General features: G+C 34.1%; 1 protein-coding gene across 1 annotated transcript in view; it reads left to right on the forward strand.

The window, feature by feature from the left end:
• The window catches only part of LOC114646923 (adhesion G protein-coupled receptor A3), a 557,815-nt gene that overhangs the window by 167,592 nt on the left and 377,388 nt on the right, over window positions 1–12,835 (forward strand). The gene's annotated exons all lie outside the window — the stretch shown is intronic.

Here is a 12,835-nt window from a genome sequence, read left to right on the forward strand (position 1 = left end):
GAAGCTTTGTTATTTCTATTTTTTTATTATGAAGTACTTAATTAGAGGACAGTTTTAGTTACATTCTGAAAAATGAATCATCTTGTAACAGTCCTTGTTTATTTATTTTTTGTTTAGTAAATCTTATTTCAATAGCATTACTGATTTCTGCAATTATGTTCTAAAAATCTTTCTTATGTGTTGGAGGATATAACACCGTATTATCCTTTTCTCTGTGTGCACGGTAAGAACAGCGTTATTTAAGTAATAATTGCTCAGCTTCCTGTGGTAAATAAGTTCAATTCTATTGGGAAAGTCAGTAATTTTTGCAGAAATAATCAGAAGACAATTTTTCATATTTATTGTCTGCTTTAGAAATGTAACTAATGTTTATGCTGTCCTTCTTGTTTGGAATGTATTTTTATGTAAAGTGTAACAGGTTATTCGTCCGCTTAGATATTCATTAATTGTCTCTAGTGAGTTTGAATTGATGTGTCTGGAAATTTGTTGGTTTCATCAAAGATATCAATCTGTGTGAAGACAAATTTAATCAAGTCTTCCCACTTTAACAATACTGAAATAGATTGTCTGTTGTAAAGTTGGATTAGTACTGGTTTATATTCTAACTTCCAAGATAAGTGGAACATGGTCATAACTGCATGATTTGACAAAGGATTGCAGATTATTGTTAATAAAGAAGTAATCCATTAACTTTGATGAATATAAAGTGAAGGTAGAAAACTGTCTTGTATATGGATGGAGAAATCCTAAATAGGATACAGATTGTGTGAAAATTAAAGGGCAAAATGGTGTACTACCCAGCTTTTGATCTTTATAATTTAGAGTTAAACAATGAATACATTTGCCACCTAAACTTCAGAGCTCATCTGTAACTGAGGGAGTTGGTTAGGATAAATTAGCATTTTAGATTTGCCAGCCTAAAATGGAGCAACTGAGCCTTTGGTAATTAGCTCCACTCTGGGCATTAGTAGCTGGTGACAAGTAAACTAATGCAGTGTAAAAACTCAAACATGTAGTACAGTATTATGAAAAGTTATTTTTAACTGGACAGCATTTTTAAGAAGAAAACTCCCTAGTAGTGGCAGTTCATAAAATTGAGTTACTTAAGCTCACTTAGAAGGCATTAATTGATTGTTTACAAAAAGTAGAGAAGAATAAGGAATGTGAGATAAACCTAGGCACAGAGAATTTCTCTGCACCTAGTGATGGTAGAAATTTAACAGGTAATATCTTAGTAAAACATGGTAAATTACCAAAGTAAACATGTTAAATTAATTGCCAAGAAATAAAAAGAGTGAACATATTGTCTGAGTTGGCAATTCAGTGGATTGCTCTACATTTTAAGTTTGGTCTCTGTCTTGTACCCTGTTCCATTGTGATAATCTGTAGCTGTCTTTGTCACTGTAATTTAAAATCAGGTTTGGAAAATGGAAGGAAGGAAAAATATTACAGAATATATTTTTTTAAACAATCAAGATCATTATAGCAAAAGACAATAAAAATGCATTTTAAAACTTAGAATTTTATAAAGGAGTTTTGATACTCTTTTTGTACTTTTCATTTTATTCTTACTTCTGCATTACTGGAAAGTTTACTTTCCATAAAGTATTGAATTGATACTCTTAATCTTTTTCCCTCTCTTTTCCTCATATAAGAGCTGATCTTTTTCAGAGAACTAGTTAACAAGAAATTTAATGCTGCATTTGAACCTGTGATGAAAACACTCCTCTGCATATGTTTAATTGTAATAATGGCAAATCATACTTTTAAATCTAATCACTCAGATATCCATTTTCTGGACTAGTTTATACCAGCACACGGTCACAGGATAGTCATAGCCAATCTGAGTAGTATAATACAGAAAGGAGCCAACTCCGAATGCTGCACCAATTAATTGCAGGGATCACTTACAGAATCATGTTGGAACAATTTAGAGTTCTCAGGCATCCTGACTTGTCCTGTACATCAGAAAACCTTGGATTTGGAGAAAATACAAATCTTATATAAGAGAGGGACACAATTCAAACCCTATTCTCCTGCTTGTTTTAGAATTTAAAAATTATTTCAGCATAGAAATCCTATTAATCATGTTTTTTCCACAAAAAAAAGTAATTCTTACTTCGAGTTGAGAAGATATTTATAAACATGTTTATGACTACACTAAAATATTTGTAAACCTTTTCTTTACGGTGATCTGCTTCAACTCAGTAACATTAGATGACTTTCGAGCATGAAATTGTTGCTATAAGCCCTTCCAAAACATTGGAAAGTAGCTTCTAAATCAGTTATTTGTACCTTATTTAGCTATTCAGTTACAGTTTGGCTTGTCTTTGTCTTGCACTTTCAGCTGATAACTAAATGATCAGTTAGTTAATAATTCTTATTTCAGAATCTTGTTGGAAGTTTCATGTTGGCTACACTAGCTTCACTTCCAGAAAATTTGCTTTTTACTAACAAAACTTCATGCCGTATATAATAACATCAGTTTTTAATAAATAACATTTATGAGTCATTTATAACTGTAGTAAAGTACAAACAATTTGATGTAAGTAGTAGTGAATAGCATAAAAAGGTGAGATCCTACCTACAAACTGCATTAAAAATGGTAGCAACTTTATTGCAAAAATCATTTAATGTCCTGCTTTATCTCTTCCGCTTATTGAAAAATTTGTGAACTTTAAAAAGTACAATACAGTAATTTTCAAGCAGCTATGTCAAACATTCTATTGCTAAAAAAAGCTCAAAACATCACATTAAAAATTCATTAGAGGAGTATCAATAATTTACAGCTCGTACAGTATCTCTGTTATCATTAGTATGTATCTCTGTATGAAGTTTTTAAGGTCTATTATAATATCAGAGTAAAAAACAGAAGGTTTAGAATACTCAATATTTCATATAACAATATTAATTACTTATTTTTTACTAAAGACAGGGTTTGTTTGCACCTTTATAAATTTTTAAAAGAGACCATTTGTGCAAATCACATTAACATCAAGAAAAAAGTTAGAAGTTCATAATTAATTGTTACAAGTATATGCTTTAATATTATAAAAAAATATTTAAAAAACAAATAGAGTTATAAAAGCCATGTTGTTAATCCATTTCATTGCTGATTTTCATTTCTGGATATAAAAATGGTTTAATGTTTTTTAACTTTATAATTGTAAATACCATGTCCTGCATATTGGGATAACATCATCTTGCCAGGATTACTTTAGAGCTTAAATGTCCTACCAAAAACACAATAGTTATAGTAGTAAAAAAGATCCAAATTACTGTACTTCTAATTGAAGCTGCTAGGCCTCTAACCTGGTCTCTTTCTATTTTGCACTGGATATGTGAAAGTGTGAAATTCTACTATGTATAGTCATTCCAGGGTGTCTTGCTTACTCTTCTGCTGTGCAAGTATTTAAAAATTAAGAAAACACAAGCTTATCTTAAAAACAGTTGCAAAATGCTGAGATCACTCTGAATGATGTGGAATGGTTGTATTAACAAGAGAATGTGCAATTTAGCATAAACTTTTCTATAAGGTAGCAATTTTGTATATAGTTTTCTTCATTTTTTGAATTTTGAAATGATGTTCCTAAATATGATTAATTTTATATAAAGTGTATGCCAATGTTTTCTTACTGTTTTCTTAGAGTTCAGAATGGCTGTACATATGGTATGTTAAAATGTTTATGCTTTCTAGTTCTGGTAAAAGCTTTGACTTTTACATAAAGTATGACTAAGCACAGATAAAGTATTAATACAGAAAATACTGTGAAGAACACTGATAGTAACATAACAGCAAAAAATGTTTTGGTAGATTATCAAATAAGACAAATATAAATGAAAAGATAGCTTATAATAAATTTTGGTTAAATAAACTTTTCATTAAATTTAATGTTTATTTGTTCCTTGTTTAGGTCAAGAGATGAAAAGCAAGTGATGAAGGAAAAATAAAAGAAAATTAATTGAGATCAGGAGTGTTTTGTCTTGGTAGAGTAATACAGTATATTGCTCTACTTTCCCTTTTTGTATTATTAATATGTAGCCTTTGTCAGAATGCCTCAAATCTCCCAGACTTAACACTGTTTATAAGGTATTATAGTATATAACTTCTCCCCACCTTCCCTCCTACATATATAACCTCAGGCAATTAGGTGTAGTAAAAGACAAGCAGGAGTTAAGTTACAATTTAAACAATGTATTATTGATAATATTCATAAATAATAACAATATGCAAAGTACATTTGAATATTGGCAACCATACAACCTGATTAAATGATGTGTAGTTTCAGGCAGCACACAGACTTGTTAGTTACATAAAAATATCTCTAGTTAAGGCATCATTTGTGGTCAGCTATCTTCAGAACAGGCTGCATTGCCTGTCTCAATATGGCTGTCGAGCTGTGTTCTTCATTGTGTTGTCCTTTTCAGTTCATGGTGTGAGATGGTCATTCATCCAGTTTGGTAAGAGAGAGAGAGAGTGAGGGAGTGAGCAAATTTATAGATTTTCTGTCCAACCCCTACAGCCAATAGGGCGTCATATTACTTAAAAGCTTCTGATACAAGCCAGTTCCAAACAGCCATACTTCAGACCAATGGAGTGATAGAACATCTTAACACCTGCCATCCCTCAAAACCATATGTTAAGGTAAAGCTTGGCAGTTAGGCAGCCTGGCTTTCCTGCGGGGGTTGAAAGAGAGACTTTAGCAGAGAAACACTTGCCAAACTGGTTTGAGGCACTTCCCCCCACCCCCAACCCTACTAGCAAAATACAAAGAGACTCAGTTGTAAAAGGGGGGAAGGGGTTCTTAAACCATCAAACCATTGCTGTTATTATCAATAATGTAACACTAATATTACATTGCTTTGCCAAAGTTACAAATAAAGACATACAAAATATTTATCAAGTTATATGCAAAATCACACATCACAACAAGGAGAAGCTACAGTGGGTATACACCTGAAAGGAATTAGGATGATCATGGTAAAGAGGCAAGTGCTAGCAGAGCAGATGGACAATGTATAGAGAGGATGGAGTAAAAATAGAGGATGTAGATATCAGAGAGGTAGTAAGAAACAGAGAGACCATATCCAGCAGAGAGGCTTGAAATAATTATAGAGCGAAGAGAAGAAGGACAAAAAAGTAGAATAGGCAGGGAATGAAAAAAGCCATGCACATTTGTTCAAAGTCTGTTGACTAATAGGTTGCATGGTAAGAAAAAGGCTTACAAGCTAAAAGCCCTCATTCTTTCACACCTTCTCTTCAATGGCATCTACAAATGAATGGTAGGGATGCATGATGGTAGATATTAAGAATTCCTTGTCCACAATATTTTATAACTGCAATAATTATTGACCATTCCTTCAAAACTGATTTTGCCTACATCATTTCAAGCATGTGATATCTCTCTCCTGAAGTAGGAATTGAGTGTTGCCCTTGCAGATACATCTACAGGATATACCCAAAAACCCTCTCAATCTGTTTTGGCTTCTTAGATGCCACAGTGTACACTGTAAACTGTGATTACTTAGGAGTTATTTTACCATGTTTGTTCAGGCCTATTTTCTTGATAGAGCATTGCAATGGTGAAACACCAGTGGAAAAAAAAAATCATAGAAAACCAGAAAGGAATGATAGCACAGGTAAATCTGTTTAAAATAGGTTTATCTCTGTCTCTCCCTTTCTATTGATACAACTCTTGACCAATTCACTAATTTGCTGAATAACAAATGGTACACCAACCTTTTGTACTAAGTTATATGTTTATTTCAAATCACTGAAAAATGAAAATGACTTTTGTATAAGTAACACTGTCTTAAATCCTGTAAATGGTATTTAAAAAACCCAATTAAGACTTTCTCATGTTTTTGAAAAATTTCCCATAATTTAAATTTGGAGGTTAAACTGATTTTTATGTTAATTCCTCCCTGAAGTTTCCCTATATGAACTAAACACAGTCACTTGAACTGACTGTAAACACATATCTCTGTAAAATATTGGATGCACAATTAATTTAGACTTTAGACTTGAACTTACCATGCAGAGTGCAATTCACAAAAATGATTGACTGCTCTGTAGTAGTCTGAACATCTGTGAATATTTTAAGCTATTTCATGAAGCAAAAAACAAAACTTGTCAATTAATTGTAATGTTGCCCCTTGCAAAACATTTTTATAGTGTTTGATTGACTGAGGGGTCTTGTGTGAATCAATATGAAAACATTAACAGGATATTTCTCTGAGACCAGCAAATCAACCTTTATCTCTCCATGATTTCATCATATCAGTGATTTTTTAAGATGACTTGTTTGTATTAGTAACACTGACTTCTTTTTTGCATCAGAATCCAATCAACAAATTTATAATTTTTGCTTATGTGCTATTGGTAGGTCTGTGTTATGACACTAAAATTGAAAGTATATAAGAAATTATAATTTAGATATAGCTAAGTTTCAGAATCTATGGTTTAAAACATTTTCACAGAGCTTGTAAAATAATGGATTTTGATGTGCTAAATGAGGATTTACATTGCATCATTCAATCTGTTTGTGTTAATAAGTGCCAGTGCATCATACTTCATATTTCATTTTTTTGTAAGTTTGTTAAAGCAATCTACATTTACCTGTACATCATTCTGTAAAATTCCACTCATTATCTGAGTATTAGAATGCCTTCTGTGATTGATCACCTTTAAATGTATATTAGTCTGATGGTTGCTGCATTTTTTGAATTTATGCTCATTTTTAAATCAATTATTGAGATCAATAAAGCTGTAATATCTGAAGTATAGAATACCTGAAGTGACTGGAAATAAATGTCAAGGACAAATTACTAGTAATTACATATTTTGTCTATAAATCATAAATGTGAAAGAGCCCATTTTATTAGTTTGATAGTGCAAATGAACATATTTAAATGAAATACCACAGAAATGCAACTAGTAGTATTTGGCGAACTACTGGAGGTATATGAAACCCCAGAGCTTCTATATTTAAGTGAGCTCAGATTCTATAAATTTTAGAAACATATATACAAAAGAACATCAGTTTTTTTTCCACTTAGTGTTGCTCTACTAACCTAACCTTTTTGTTGTGGCAGTGGACTTAACCTAAAATCATTATAGCTTGACATTGTATCTTTGTGTAACACTAATGCATGGTTATAGCTTTCTATGGATAAATACTATAACAAATTTTGCTTCTTCCTTTTGTTCAAAGTATGGGCAACACAGTGTTCTGTGTTTGAATCTTGTGCTCAGGAATTGTCCTTGCTGAAGTTGCAACTTCTGCTTGTGCCTGCATGTTATTTCTTCTAGGAACTCCAGTTTTATTCCCATGTATCAAAAGTTTGTGTTAAATGGTAGTTGCAAACTGTGAGTGTGGGTGTGTTAGTGTAAGTAGACCCTGCAATGGATTGCTTCCCTGTCCAGGTATGATGCCTGCTTTGTGCCCAGTTCTCCTTGGATTGGCTGAAGCTGTCAGTGAGACTAAATTGGATTAAGCAGGATTAAGAATGTTATTTTATGTTTTCATCAACATTTTCATTTAGTAGCTTTCAGTTAATATGAGGGATGTTTCTGCACTTTTTTAAACTCTATTTGTTAAGAATTTCAAAAACAATTTACATCACTATTCTACATAGTCACCTTCGTTTTCAATGAAATTTTCCCAGCGTTGTACAAACATTTTAATGCCCAATTACTACTCCACTCCTTCACCGTTTCCAACGAAAATATAAAAGTGTGGAAACTTTTTGAACATCCCTCGTAGAAAATGCTGCTGTGATGATTGTTATCAGGACTACCATGACCTTATAACTTCTACTCTTAAGTAACTTCATTGACTTCCAGTTTACTTTTGTGATGATATCAAAATCCTCTTTAACATAACAGAAGTTGTCAGTCATATTAAGGTGCTGCTGCTGCACTTCATTCCACCTTGATTCTGTGCTCAGGATTCTTCTGGAGCACTGTAGTTGATGATGAAGTCTGTTGCTAGTTATGTGGTGTGCAGGTGTTGTTACATGTGACATCATCATGTTAAAATTATACAGTATAAGATGCTGGTATGCATCACTCAACATCCAATCCTTGTATATGCTCTAAAGCAGACTACAATTACAGTAGAACCTCGGTTCACGACCATAATTCGTTCCAAAACTGTGGTAGTAAACCGATTTGGTCGTGAACCGAAGCAATTTCCCCCATAGGATTGTATGTAAATACAATTAATCCGTTCCAGACCATATGAACTGTATGTAAATATATATTTTTTTTAAGTTTTTAAGCACAAATATAGTTAATAAAACCATAGAATGCACAGCGTAATAGTAAACTAAACGTAAAAACATTGAATAACACTCAGAAAACCTTGAACAACAGAGAAAACAAATATTGTAAGAGTTCACGCTATACTGTAGCCTTATGACCCGATCACTGTAAATACTTTTTTTTTTTTGAGTTTTAAGCACAGGGAAAAAAAGGAACATTTGAACAAATCTGAACTTTATTTAAAAACCAACCATAAACCACCAAGAAAGTAACATTGCAGGAGTTCACACAAATAGCCTTACAACCCGATCGCTGTAAACACTCTTTTTAAATGAGTTTTAAGCACAGGGGTAAAAAAGGAACATTTGAACAAATCCGAACTTTATTTAAAAACTAACCATAAACCACCAAGAAAGTAACATTGCAGGAGTTCACGCTAATAGCCTTACAACCGGATCACTGTGTAAACTTTTTTTAATGAGTTTTAAGCACAGGGAAAAAAATGAACATTTGAAAAATCTGTAATTTAATAAACCACCAAGAAAAGTAACATTGCAACAAATCACGCTACGAACCGAAAAATGAACATTTGAAAAATCTGCAATACAAAAACTAACCGTAAACCACCAAGAAAACTAACCTTGCATGAGTCGAGTTCTGGCATGAAGTGAGGAGGAACTGGGTGGAGAACAATCCGGTCTCGTCGCAGTTGAAGACTTGTTGCGGGATGAAGCCTTCGTCCTCCACTAATTTTGTGAAATTTTTGACGAATTCTTTCGTAGCTTCAGCGTCGGAACTAGCAGCCTCTCCATGCTTTACCACACTATGAATGCCACTTCTCTTGCGAAACTTTTCAAACCATCCTCTACTGGCTTTAAATTCCTCACTTTTGCCACTTGTAGAAGGATAGTTTTGCAGCAAATCACCATGAACCTTCCTGGCTTTCTCACATAACATTGCCTCGCTTACGCTATCCCCTGCAAGTTGCTTCTCGTTCAGCCACACTAGCAACAGTTTTTCCACCTCTTCCAGCACTTGAGGCCTCTGCCTGGTTAACGCTGTAACTCCTTTTGCAACATCAGCTGTTTTAATAGATTCTTTCTGCTTTAGAATAGTTGAAATCGTAGATTTTGACTTCTTGTACTCGGCGGCAAGATCAGTAACATGAACGCCATGCTCATACTTTTCAATAATTTCTTTCTTTACTTCGATTTCAATTTTCTGCAAAACTTTCTTCTCACCACTCTTCACTTGCTTAGAAGCCATGGTTAACTGCAAAAGCACATGAAATACTGTAGAGCACAAAGAGTTCACATGTAAAGCACGCACATCTGACTGAGAACAATGAACAGGGAGAGGCTGAACACGTGCTTAAATACAGTAATCGGCGCATACGAACCGGAAGGGAAATGAAATAGAGCACAAAGAGTTCACAGCGAAAGCGCGCACGCACGTGCAAGCACGCACGTCCGACCGAGAACAATGCAACACGTGCGGAAGTCATTGGCGCGCACAAACCGGAAGGGAAACTGGCTTGTTCGTATATCGAGTACGTGGTCGTGAACCATGGCAAAAGTTTGGCGAACTTTTTGGTCGTAAACCGATTTGTTCATGTACCGAGACATTTGTGAACCAAAGTTCCACTGTACTTCATTTAATTAGGAAAAGGGTAAACAGCTATGATTAGAAAATTTTGGCTAGTCTTTTTGACTTCAAATTAAGGTTTTGTTTCTGATTGTGAAACTTGTTTTTTGTGCTTTTTTGACAGCTTCATAGTTTACTTATTGAACACCTGGTTTTCTGCTTTAAGATACAGTAGTTCTTGATTTTCTCTTTGTTCTTTGCAAATTCTCTGCCTTTTGTACATGATAAATAACCATCTTGGCTACAGTAACACCATGAAAGGAATCCATTCCATCATAAGGTGCAGACACACACTACAACATTACAGTTGCATGGAATATTTGGAACTTGTTGGTACAGTTAGTGCAGTGGTTAGTGCTTCATTGATCCTGCATCTTATCTTCAAATTCCATGTCCAGTGTCAGTCTGTGTAAAACTTGCACATTCTGCCTTTGTCTACAAGGGTTTTCTTCTGTGCTCTCATAGGTTCCTCCCATTTTCCAAAAGACAAGTGTGTTAGGTTAATTGCTGAATCCAGATTGGCTAAGAGTGAGACTGGATAGGTGTGGGCTTGTGTCCTTACTTCCTTGTGCTTCATGCTTTAGTGGCAGACTCCAATTTCCCAAAACACTGAATTTTATCAAGTGGGTTTGAGAATGTAGTATAACGTAACAGCTTATTTTGGAATGTCTTAAAGAATGGAGGGAATGCATATTGACAAAATGCACTCTTCATACAAATATTTAAGGTGAAACAGACAATAATAAAAGATTTAAGTGAAAATTAGGAAGTTGTGGGTAAGATGAAGTTAACTGTAAATAAATGTAAACTGTAATGGAATATAGATAGAAGCAGATGATTCAGGCATCACTACAGATCTTTGCAAAGGCAAATAGAATGTTTAATTATGCATTAGAGATCTGTTCAGGTTGAAAAATAAATTCTTCTCTAGTAAAGTTTCCACCCTATACTCACTCTTTATTGTTTCCAGAGAACATTGAATCTGCTCATTTTAGCAATATTGCAATATATGCTACTGTTCATGAGTTTGGAATCAGACAAATATTTTAATGTTTTTGACTGATAAATGTTTTTTGTCATAACTTTTCAGCAGTATTTACATCACTGTTCTAACGGTAAACTCTATTGGTTATTAGAGAAACCTTTGCAATTGTGTTAGCACAGCTGAAACCCGTTATTCTATTTAATAAAGTAAATTGTCTGATTAATTTTCATGGTACTGCCATTACTAAAATTCAATTCTGGGTGTATAAATGGAAACAGCTTTCTCAAGTGACACATCAGTCTATTGTTATCTCACAAAATGAAGATTATTCCATGCAACAGATTGTCTGAAGAAAAAAGCTGAAGATTTAATTCAATTCAATTCAAAACTACTGTCTTGTATTTTGTAAGAGTGCAGATGCAAAGACAAAAATTGTTAAGTTGAACTTTGGTAGGTCAAATTTTGACCAGATGCAACAAAGTCTAAGTAGGATAGATTGGGACAAGCTTTTAAGTGTGGAGACAGTTCTGCAGCGAAGGCATAACCTCTACACACTAAAGCAGTTCTAGCTTATATGGACATTCACATTTTTCATATACTATACATTGTAGTTAGACAAATTTTGACACTTGTTTGTCTGGTAATGGAGCTGTGAATGTAGTTGGAGTTCAATCCAACATAAGAAAGCCTGTCATAGCAGGAAGGGATATTCTGTATTCCTTCTTAGTGGACCACAATTTATGGTTATAGAGAATTAGCAGGCTGTATGTCCTTATTTTTTTTGTGAAGAAAATCACTGTTATATTCTATTAATATCATTTACATGTGAATATTTTTGCAAAAAACTTGAAGGATTACAGTTTCCTACAAATCTCCACATCTCTTCTTGGATGCAGAAATAGCAGGAGAAAGGTATTAAAAGCACATACCCTAACTTGTATGTACATCAGCCTTTCCTATATGTTGTGATAATAGGGTATACAATAAACTAATATCAAGGTGAACTCTTAGCCTTTGTGTTTAGAACCCTTTATGAAATCAAGTGTCACTGCCATTTTTGATTATCGGTCCTCACCAGTAATTCTTATTTTCCACAACTATCAGGCAGTTCTGTAAAGTATGCGGTGGACTAAACTTACAGTACACATGCATGAAAGTACTGTGCTTGTATGTTGCAAATCAGGCAGGTACCACAAATCATGTAGTGACATTCCCATCCAACATTGGCTGCTGCAGCTATAGTATGTGATGTCATGCTGGCTTCACCAAGCATCTTGGGGAGCATGAAAAAAAAGGTTTGAATAGTTGGCAACACAGCAAATTTTCTGGAACAAATTCGACAATCAAGTTCACTAATGACTGCGGTGGGCTAACTCCCTGCCCGGGGTTTGTTTCCTGCCTTGTGCCCTGTGTTGGCTGGGATTGGCTCCAGCAGACCCCCATGACCCTGTAGTTAGGATATAGCGGGTTGGATAATGGATGGATGGAAGTTCACTAGTGAATCCAGGAAATTCACTGCAAAAAACACTTTGGCAAATTTCAGTCAACAGTAGTTATTATGTAGTTAGCCTCTTAACACGATGCTGTGGAATAGCTGCAATTTGCTATCCCATACATTTTTAACCCCAATTATTACAGTTCTGGGTATTGAAGAAATTGATGCTATTCTAGCAGAAGTACAGTATATGCCAGATAAATCTGTATACATATTGTTGATGCGAGGGAGGATATACAGAATATTTAGAGAGAAACACTGCAGTATTTGTTGAAATATATTTTATTTTATATACAGTTTTTTATTTTATATATGTGGACTTTCATCAATGATAATCATAAAAAATTCACACAGGTTGTTCTTTGTTCAGCTCCTCTTAGTTAGAAACCCATGTTTTTGGGCCAGATTCTGTGCACATGAAAAGGGTATAGGCCTTTATTCTAAT

This window comes from Erpetoichthys calabaricus, chromosome 2 (genome assembly GCF_900747795.2).
Source record: "Erpetoichthys calabaricus chromosome 2, fErpCal1.3, whole genome shotgun sequence".
Classification (NCBI taxonomy): Eukaryota; Metazoa; Chordata; class Cladistia; order Polypteriformes; family Polypteridae; genus Erpetoichthys; species Erpetoichthys calabaricus.